Raw genomic sequence first — 11,792 nt, 5'->3', positions numbered from 1 at the left:
AGACTGCCTATGTACTTTCCATTTCTCTGCTATAATCTATTGTAGTCACCTTAGCCCTCTTTTCCACAATGGGTGATTGTGTGCATGTGTGTGAAGCCGATGATCTGTTTTTGTCTTATTTCTTGGTTTTCTGACTTGAGACACCAGTTCTAGAAATGAATTAGATCCAGACTTGACTTTAGCCTTAGTTTTAAGTTTGTGGCTATGACTGGATAAGAACTTAGATGTTTTGAAAAGGGATAAGTGTATTTATTGTGCAGTAAGGATAGAACTATTTGAGCCCAGTGGACTGTAGTGGGTTGTAATATTTGCTCACAATTTTCATTTCCTACCTGTTTTTGCCACGCTTCCCTTACCCCATGGAATATGTGCTGGGCACATGACCTGCTTAGGCCAATAGAATATAAGTATACATGAATGTGAGAGTTCTAAGCAGAAGCTGGGAGATTTTGTATATATTATGGGGTCATAACCTGCTCCTTCCCTTCACTGTAAGAGCAGTGGCTACCAATAAGTTCTTAGTGTCTCTATTTATATAAATATTATCCTGAAATATTTCTATAAATATTATCCAGAAACACAAGGTTTCTGGATCAAGGATAGATTATTTATACTTACAGCAATAACTGAAATGATTCACCACACCCCAGTTCCTCCTCCTTCTGGGGCACTGTGATGAAAGCCAGATGGTTAGGCTAGCATGTGCAGAAGGGTTTCTTGCACCACAGGAGTGGAACCCTGAAATTATGAATCTTGCAGTTTACATGGTAGTGGGACAGCAGTCCCTCTCCCCCTCTGACAAAGGGAGAGAAACCCCAGATCCTAGTCATTTACACTCCTTTGGAATATAAACCACTGGCTCCAGGGCTCTGGGTTTTACTCTCCCTCCCCTTTGAAATATAAACTCACATGTGGAGGGAAGAAACTTTCTCACTATTTATTCAGTCATTTTTTAAGTTCCAAGACTTTTCTTTTACTAGAACTCAATCATGAACTCCTTAAGGGTTAGCTGAGCAGAACGATAATTTTTCTTCTTCATTTGTACATCTACTCCTCCATTCTGGATTAGGACATAGACATAAGGAGACATGTGAGGACAAACCAAGCCCAGTTGAGCCCAGCAGATCTGCAGTTGTCCACAAACCTCGGGTTACATGCCCAGGAAATAACTATAATATTTGTTGTTTGAATGACTTGAGATCTTGAGGTTGCTTTTATGTATGACAAAACTATTGAAGCTGAAAATGTGCTTTTTAAAAATCTTTCCTTCACTCCTGAAATCTCTGACTTGTGGAGAAGCTGTGTCAAACAAAACCAGAGTTAGACAGTAGTTAAAGTGGTTAAAAAATCATTAAGAACTATTGCAACAGGGGAAAAGAGACATCAGTATAGGACTGGGCTCAATTTCAAATACAAGGAAAGTGGGGATTTACAGTCAAAGAAAAGTGTGGGGAGATTAACAGAAGGAAAATTACTTGGTAATTTTGTAAAGAATTGGTAGAATAACTCTTTTTGCTAAACTGACCTAAAAGGCTTCTTGCTATAGACAGGTCAGGGTGATCAGATATCTTCTGTGGGAGTGGTGAGGGATGAGGAATTTGGTCATGTGTTAAGGGTGATGAGGTACTGAAGGTGGGAAATTCTGGCTGAACCAAATTAAGGGGATTTTTGCTAAAACTAGGCAGTGCAAAGACTGACAAAGAAATCTAAAAGTCGAGGCCTGGCTGGGAAGACGATTCACAGGAGTCTGACTAAAGTTTAATCAAGGAGAGACTTTGTCAGTTGATGCAATATTTCCATGAATACAAAGTCCCTTTCTTCTAGTATTGACCTAGAATAATGTGCTTATTGCTTGAAGCAGATTGCATCAAAAGTTATATCAAAATATCTAATTATGATGAGTAAATAAACTTTTGACTGTGAGTCCAAAATTTTGCTGTAACAAGAACTTAGATAAATTGTACATAAAAGGCAGTTTTCATTTTTAATAAAATGATTGTTTTTTAATTCTTATATGTTTTTAGTATGCTTGCCTAAGACCTTAAAACAAACCCTGCTATGTAGGGAGTAAAAAATAACTGACAAGGAATAGAGAAAAGGGACTTCTCTGCATGTTTTCTGCTTGAGAGTCCCCTCCCGTATGACACATCCATTTCATTTTTCATACAGGACGATCTGTTGTCTCTTGAGATAATATTTCCTAGGAAGGATCAGTCAGGAAGAGAACAGCTTGAAGTCCACAGTTCTTTTAGTGTGAGTAGGTGGATGATGAAAATTCTTAGTTTAAGCTAAAGAGAAAATAACACAATTTAGAAAAGATTGTTTTGAGAAAATAAGAATAAAAGGGAAAGGAAATTAGGTAAGCTCCCATCCATCTACAATGAGAAGCATTATGAACTTCAAAAGGAACAAAAAATTTAAAAAAATTATCTTCTGGGCTTGGAGTCACAAATTCTTAGTTCAAATTATCACTTACTGCCAATGTGATAACCTTGTATGTACCTGTTGCAAGCATTGATTTTATATCTCTAGAAATGGAGGTGATTACTTTTAATGTTTTCCCTGGAATTATGTGGGACTATACATTTTAAAATATCTTGCAAAGAGTGCCAAACAACTATTAATTTACTTTCATATATTTTTCTCCAATTATCACTTTCAACATTTTCTAATATGTTACTTAAGCCAATGTTAACTTGTTTTAAATTGTGCCATACTACCTCAAAGCATTTGCTTTTATATCAACTGGAAGAAAAATGTGTAATAGAGATGGTGTTTAAGGGTGAGAACAGATTTCTAGTCCTGATTGTAGCATTTTTCTTGTGTATTTTTGAGCAATTTACTCAAACTATCTAAACTTTAGTTTTTTAAACAGTATGATACTGAGGTGCCATTAAATATTGACACAAAATAATAAGCTCTAATATGGGTATGGACAATGTAGGAAAATTACACTTAAAAACTAAAGACAACAAAACTTTGAAACCTGGAGAAGAAAATTAGATCTATCTAACAGAATTTAGTGAAAGGGAGTGGGAGGAAGCAAAAAAACACTATTATTAAAAAATATAATACAGGACCTCCCTGGTGGCGTAGTAGTTGAGAGTCCGCCTGCCGATGCAGGGGACGCGGGTTCGTGCCGCAGTCCGGGAGGATCTCACATGCCGTGGAGCGGCTGGACCCATGAGCCATGGCCGCTGGGCCTGTGCGTCCGGAGCCTGTGCTCCACAGCAGGAGAGGCCACAACAGTGAGAGGCCTGCGTACCGCAAAAAAATAAATAAATAAAAAATAATAATAATACAAATTACTCAGTTCTTAATAAAACATGTTCGAAACTCAGATGAAAAAACCATAGTTGTTTTAGGTTATGAGAAGTACTTTAAGAAAAGAAATGTCAAAATTTAGGAAAAGATATGCTTCTAATATCAATAAGTAAAAATCCTGGCTTGCAATTGTAATATCAGTCAAAATATAATTTGAGAATAATCACCATGGGTAAACAAAGTGAATTTTCTATACTAGTAAAAAGACTGGTTGAGTTTCTTTTAAAATATATTAATCTTGGAACATATTGGCACTTAATTTAAAAATTAATAGCTTTATACATATATAATTCAGATACTATAAATGTCACCTGTTTAAAGTGTATAATTCAATGTGTTTTTTTCCTTATAGCTACAGAATTGTACAGCCTTTAACAAAATCTAATTTTAGAACATTTTCATCACCTCCCAAAAAATCGTGGGCCTAATGCTGTCTAAAGTATATAAAGTAAAAGCTGACAGAACTAAAATTCCCTCATATGATATTTCTCTTGATTAAACATAAAAGACAGAGAACATTTAAAAGATTAATAAGTAATATCAATGTAAAAAAACAATTATAAAAATCAAGAGGAATTATATTTAAGGAATAGTCCAATCTGTAATTACAATCCCAAATGACCTCATGTCATTGAAGTAGGATATTGTAAAATAATTTCACTCTTATTTTAAAGCAAATCAGCCCAATTTTGGATATCCCCAAATTAAATACAAAATAAAGATTCTAGATTACAACATAGGTGTGTACTTTCACATTTTATGCTAAGTAAATATTTCTTTAAAAGATTACAAAAAAAAAAGATTACTCACCATTGCAGAAGTGGTTGAGACGTTAGACTACTAAAACTGAGAATTTATCAAAAGACACTTAAGAGAGTAAAAAAGCAATCCAAAGAGTGGCAGAAGATATTTGTAATATATTAGCATTATGTTGGCAATATATTTGTAATATATTCAAATCCATAGATAGGTACAAGAAAAGACAGACAACACAATAGAAAATAAGCAAGTGACCTAACAAGACACTTCACAAAGAGGCTGTCCACATGGTCAACAAATACATAAAACAATTATTTAAACATTTGTCATCATAGAAATACAGATGAAAACCTCAATAATCTATCACTACACAGCAAAAAAAATAATTAAAATTTTAAAACTGACTATATCAAATATTATCAAAGATTTGGAGAAACTGAAATTCTTGCACACTAATTGTGAGAGGGTAAATTGAAAAAAAATCTTTTTAAAATTGTTTGTCACCATCTATTAAAGCTGAAGATATCCACAGTCTGTGATCCTCCATTTTCACTCTAAGGAGAATTTGGTAGATCTTAGTACTAAGTAACATTACAAGATATTCATAAACTGTGCTATAGTTAAAAGCCAGACCATTGAAACAACACAGATATTCATTAACAGTAGAGTGAATAGTTTGAGCACTGTTCATACAATAGAAATCATTATGGCAATGAAACAAGGACTAATCTTACAAATAAAGACACTGGGTGAAAGAAGCTGGATACACACTAATGCATACATTATGATCCCACTTATATAAAGTCTCTAAACAAGAAAAACTAATCTGGTACTAGAAATAAGGAAAGTGGTCACAGATGGGGAAGATTGTGGAAACATTTACTGGGTTTGCGTGAGGAAGCTTCTGGAATGCCCATGCTACTTTCCTGGATCCTGGTGAACTTGCACAGGTGTGTTTACCTTAAGACCATTTGTGTATTTCTATATTTCTGATTTGTTCTTTCCCTATGTATTTTCGACTTCAAATAAAAGTTTATTTTAAAAATAAAACGTAAGAAAATTCCCATGGGGTAGTTTACCATGGTCAAAGCAGCATGTGATGCACAGGAAACAGGTTCTTATCAAGTGTTTCTGAAGTAGTTTAATATTTTAACATCCAAATACAGTCCTATTGTTGTATATGACTTGGGTATCAATTCTGGCTGTATGTGAAGACATCTGTTCAGGAATGCCAAATGTCTAGAAGGTAGTGCTACTTCAGGCAGGAATAATCAACAAAAGCAGTGAGAAACTTTTAACTAGCTTAAGGTTTAAACAGATGTGAGCAAACTCCTGGGATCTTCTTCACTTTAATCCATATTTCACTGTAAGATAGATATGTTTCATTATGCTTTCCCTTGATGATAAGAGAGTCCTTTTTGTGGTGGTACGTCTTTAAGTACATTGTTGGAAAATTGTGAGTTAAAAATTACTCTATTAATACCTCTTGTTTTCACAATTTAGCTTGAGAAAGAGAGAGAAAATCCTTTGAAAACTAAATAAATAAAAAATCATTTTATGATTTTAGGGTAACATTTTGGTTATTTTCTCTTTTCCAGAAAGAAAAAGTAATATTTATAATTTTGATGCTGAATAACTTCCAATTCAATTTTGAGTAAGATACTATGTGGCAAACCATCTTGCCAAGAACAACTGTAAACTATGAACAAAACGCAAAAGGCAACTACTTGACATTACTAGGGAGCAACCGAATGTAGATAGATCCCAGAGGTATTTAACATTTAATAAGAGGATAGTACTGAGTGAATTTCCTATTTTCATAGCCTCTAGCTCAATTGCAGGCCACAGTCTACAGTCTGCACCATACCACATGGCTAATATTTTCGATTTAAAAAACCCATAGTGTTTGTGCCCTGAAGAACAAGAGGAAAAGATCCAGGTCAACCACAACCACTGAAAATTAGATGAGCAGGGGGTTCTGGAAGGGAGAGGGCCATAGAAAGTGGGTCTAAAAGTCCATGTATAATTTCTGTTCAAAACCAAAAAACCTGAGTGACCTCCGAACAATGAATGCTTGGCTTCAAGCAGCCCACATAATGATCAGAGAACTGAACTGAGATTTGATCTACTACTCAAGAGTGTGTTAGTAGTTGCAGTCTTAACAAATCTGATTGCCTATTAAAACAAGAGAGAAAAGAAAGTGGGAGAGAGAGGAGAGAGAGAGAGGGAGAAACGAAGGAAGAGGAAGGGAGGAATTGATGAAGGAAGGACTATCAATGGAATCCAGGGTGGCCAAATATAACCTCATAAATATCCAGGATATCATACATATTACTCAATATCCAAAGAAAGAAGAAAAGTGACAAATTTTCAAGAAATAAGGTAATCTATGGAGACTGAACTTGTGATGAGTCAGATATTGGAATTAGTAGATTAGTAACTATTATCATATACTCAAGGAAAAAGGAAAATATAATAATAGTACATAAATGAAAAGATAAAGAAATACAGAGAAATGGAAACTGAAAAATGGAAATTCTAGAGGGTAAACCCCAATTTCTGTTATAGAATCATTCACTAAATAGTCTAGACAGAAGAGTGGAGATTACACTGGAGGAAAGAATCAATAAAATATAGATATATTAATAAAGAATATGGAAAATGTAAAGAACCTCAGTAACTTATGGAAACTATCAAAGATATATGTACATATATATTCACAGATGGTTAGCTGAGGGAAAGATATTGGGGGAAAATATCTTTTAAAATATAGAAGAGAATTTTGCAATATGTTGGAGACATAAATTTGCAAATTCTTGAAGCTCAGTGAGTCTTAAGCAGGATAAACACAAAGAAAACCATACTTGGGCATGTCATGGTTAAACTACTGAAAATAAAACGTTAAGAGAAATTAACCAGAGAAAGGTTCATTTCATGCAAGAGAACAATACTATAAATATTTAAATAATGTTGACTTGTGCTCAGAAATGTGGAGGACACAGACAGTGAAACAACTTTAAGTGCTGAAAGGAATTTAAACCTGTTAATCCAGAATTTTTTTCAGGAAAAATATTCTTTAAGAGTGAATATGAAATAAAAACATTTCAACTAAAAAATAAGGTAAAGAGAATTCTGTGATATTAGATTTTTGCTAGAGAAACTACTGCAGGTTTGCCAGGCTGAAGGTATAAAATAAACAGGAAATGATAAATAATGGGGAAGATATAAAATTTTGATACTAAACTATTTTGAAGTTTGAAGGACTACACTTTTGTAGTAATTTTTAAATGCAACGGAAACTTAGTAGGTGATGAGTCATTCAGCTTCTCTTTGCTTAGACTTTAACATATTATGTTAAAAGTGTGACTGCCTGTCTCTCACTGGTATGTAAGGTGAAAGAAAGAACTAAAATTAGTTAAACTAAAATTAGTTTAACTCCGTGTCTCCCAGTATGTTGCACAGTTTCTGGTACATACTTGCATTTCACAAATGCTTGTTAAATTTTTGACACTTTTCAGTCTCATAATATTTTAATACAAATTGTCTCATTTTGTCATTACAATAATCAAGGCCAGACACTATTACTTCCCATGTTTTAGAGATGAATAACTGGAGACATACACCAAGTGATATGCCCAAGATCACTCCATGTAAATCACTTGAAATGTTTCTACCCCATGTGTCATACATAGTTGAGAAAATACATATTCTAGATGTGTTTCCAGATCTAAAATCAGTGCACAGCTCAACCATTAGTCATGACTATTTGCACCAAAGATAGATTTTGAAGAAATTTTTAAAATACACATTTATTCAGTAATTAATTGTTTAACATAATATACAATATGTTTTACTGAAATAACTATTAATGATTTCATGGTAGTAATTATGTATCACAGTTAACAAATTTTGACCACTTTAAATTTGTTTTGTTTCCCCCAAATATATGAAAATGACCTCACCACTTTGTACCCTCATTCTTTTCTTTATATCATTCTCATTAAACATTTAAATGTGTCCTAAATGAAATTAAACCACTTTTAGTAAAGTTTTTCTTCAAATATTAGTCTAGATACATTATTAATAGGGAAGGAAATATCTGCTTTTCATATTTGTAGTCTCACTTTTAAATTAAATCTCTTAAAGAGATTCTTGGTGAAACACATAGTTCTCCATATTGACTAGTACGATGTCATTCTGTGTTTGGTCCGTTTTAGGTAATTAGGGCTCTATTTATCCTCTCACTATAAAATTTGGCTCAAGAACCTGGGAAATGTAAAAGAAATAGAAAAATTAAAAGAAAAGGTCAGATTCCTTCTTGTGGAGTATGGACTACTGGCTTTTTATCAACCATTAATACTCTATTGTACTGGTTAAAAAGCCGTTGTTAATAAGATAGGAATTCAAAATGTTTTCTAATTCTTCATATGCTAATTGCTACCTGAAAGCCACTTTTCTTACATCATCTGACTTTCATTTGCATATTCCAGAAACTTCCCAATTCAAGGGGATGACTGCTATCTATTTGGATGTCAAATTTCATGATCGTAAAACAATCACAGCTGCAGAAATTTCCATAGAAAAAAGCAGAACAGTTTTATTTCCAATGGTTTATGATTGATAGTTTATAACTATTTTGTTTAATCCTATTTAATGTGAAATAAAATGTCAGTGTGTTTTTCTCTGCAGTGAATTTGTTTGCTCGTTAAGGACCGGTTGTCACCTCAGGAGATAAATGACTTTGGTATCATCTGGGTTGCCCTGCTTATCAAAATGAAAATTAGACGGATAATAATGTATTAAAGATGAGCCCACAGGCAGAGATCAGCCTGATTGTCCATTCTTTCTGATATCTTTTTAAAGTATTTGTAAAATATTCTTAAAGACAAGAGGAAAACTGTAGCATTTTAGGCAGACCAAAAGGCAACTACACAAACTCAATATATCAAATAATTTATTTATATCAGTTACTTATTGTAGACAACATAAACTTTTTAAGAAATAGATGAAAAACTACTCATTTATTTATATTTCCACTTAGATCCCATTATAGATGTGAGAGAAAGTACAAAAAAATAAATAGGGGTATCTTTCCTCTGAATTCCCAAAAGGCATGCAGTTAGTATTCTTTTGCAGGGAGAAAAGAGTATTTTATATATGGAATAATGTTTAATAATAATAGCTAAATATCAACTGTGACATTCTGCATTATTATTTCAGGAAAAAAAATTGACAGCATGTAGCTACTATAAATATTTAAAAATAAACTGTATTCAGATTGCCAGAAATAACCTTATCTGTGAGATTGTAACATGCGTTTTTTGTGCTAATAAACAAACTTGCCTTTGACATGTACACAGTCTGTATATATTGTGCATTTTATAACTTTTTGACAGAAAAAGTATGCATTTTTTATATAACTGACAAAATATTTTGAGAGGGTTATAGGAGTGTATCTGGCAGTTAAAAATAAGAACTCTCTTTTTTTACATATTTCATGTCAGTTTATTTTGACAGCTGTAGTAACAGAGTCAAAGTTTTGATCACAGCTGTGTGGGTTGCATCCTCATCAAGTCCACAGTTTCCACCTCCCAGTGGATTTAGTGTCATTTCAATAAGAAAAGTGCCCCCAGACAAATGCAGTAATAAATTGGTGATATCATTTTCAGCCTTTTCTTCTACCAAGATGATCCTGAAAAAGCTGGAAAGTGAGAAAATAGAAATCATAATGAAAAGGGTGGCATTAACTCATCTACCTAGCGCATAACTTATGATGTAGCTGAGAAGGAGAACTTTCCTGGAAACAGCAGATATAATTAGCGACTGGCGGGACTTTTAATACTAGAAAGCCTTTCAAGGACTGTGGATGAGGAAAGGAATAAAAGATCATTTTACACTTTGATCTATTTAATATGCTACATCTAATATACATATATTCCAAACATAAAATAGATTCAATTATCTATGCATTAATAAAGCAAATAATAATAAATCAACCATTTCCATAGAGACTCAATTTTAACTAGGCATTACTTATTCTCTTCTTAAAGGTAATGGGTTTGTTTCAGTAGCTTAAAAAGTTTCTTCTCTGAGAGCTTGCAAAAAGGAATCTTTGTTTGGATAGGTCTGTTTATGGTTTGGAGCAATTTTTGTGTCTCACACTCATATTGAATAGGTGCTAAGTGTTTCTCAGTAAATGGTTTGTCAGGCAAGAATAGAAAGAACCTTCTGGGGGTGTTGGATACCAATGATGCAAAGGAACGTTAGGAGATGGCCTCTGGTTTTGTTTATGACATTAAGCATAAAATCACAGAAAAGATTATTGATTGCTTACTCTGTGCAAGTTTTATAATATACATGTAAAAATCTCCCCTCCACACACACACACACACATACACACACGCCACACTATACCAGTGTTTCTCAAACTTAGCACTATTGGTGTCTTGCTTTGCACTGGATAATTCTTTGTTATGTGTGGTTGCATTATGCATTGTAGTTGTTTAAACAGCATCTAGTGGGAAACTATTTAACCTCTACCTGCTAGAAATCAGTAGCACATGTCCCCTCCAGTTGTGACAACCAAAAATAAATCTACGTATTGCCAGACAGTCCCTGATGGGTAAAATCACCCTTGGTTGTGAACCACTGATGCAAATATACTCCTCCTATACATGCCCACAGATAACATATGTGCTTGTGTAACACTCCCACTTACTTCCATACACCTCCAGACACCCACATATACACATATCTATGCCTTCCACGTTCACATCCACAGAGCCACACGCACAATGGCACACATCTACACACACACACCCATGTATATACACCTCACTATATGTATACGGTTCTACATATAAGTACGCATCCCTATGCATGATACACATGAAAAATTTATATATTAATATATAATACAGTTTTAAGAAATACATGTATACTTGTTTCTTGCCTTGAATAATTTATTGCCATAAACAAATTTTGCATTTTTTTCTCTTATGATCTGGGCATACAGTTCCTTAAACTACAAAATTAGATCTTAATACATATTTGTAGAATAAATTAATGATTCGTTTGCCTGATTTTGATATAACCTAGAGCTTATTTTTATCTCTCTTATTCTTTTATTACTGAAGACACACATAGAACCATTTACAGTCTTATTTCAACCATGTATTGTAAGATATTCTATTTCTCTTTAAAAAGTGCTGTATAGGGATGCTGATTGAAGCAATATGTATGAAAATGATATATCAAAAGACATTATCAATTTGAATTTGAATAGGCATAAATGATACATGGTGTCTCTGTTGAAACATATTGATATATAGTTCAGCATTTATTTTATATGACCAGGAAAAAATCACAAAACCTTGTGTTCTTAAGAAAATATTATTGAAATTGAATTGCTAGTATAATAGAATTTTAAAATAGAATGCGTTCACATGCTTTTCCTCAGGCTTAGGAATTATTGAACAACTTTTTACTCCATTGAAGACATGCTCTCCCTTTGTATTCTGTGGATATTTGTCAACTGTGGGATCCAAAAGTAAAATCAGGCAGTAAAGGAGCCCTGAAATTTTCAAGAAAATTGATTTTTATGAAGAGATCTAAGTTAATTTGATCATTTAAAATCACTTCCTCCATTCATCAAACTCAGTGTCGCCTTGGTCAAAATGCCATGCAAGCTAGAGGTTTATGTCCTCAGG

Source organism: Phocoena sinus, chromosome 18 (assembly GCF_008692025.1).
Source record: "Phocoena sinus isolate mPhoSin1 chromosome 18, mPhoSin1.pri, whole genome shotgun sequence".
Taxonomy (NCBI): domain Eukaryota; kingdom Metazoa; phylum Chordata; class Mammalia; order Artiodactyla; family Phocoenidae; genus Phocoena; species Phocoena sinus.
The sequence above is the reverse complement of the archived record's forward strand: the minus strand, read 5'-3'. Positions refer to the sequence as shown.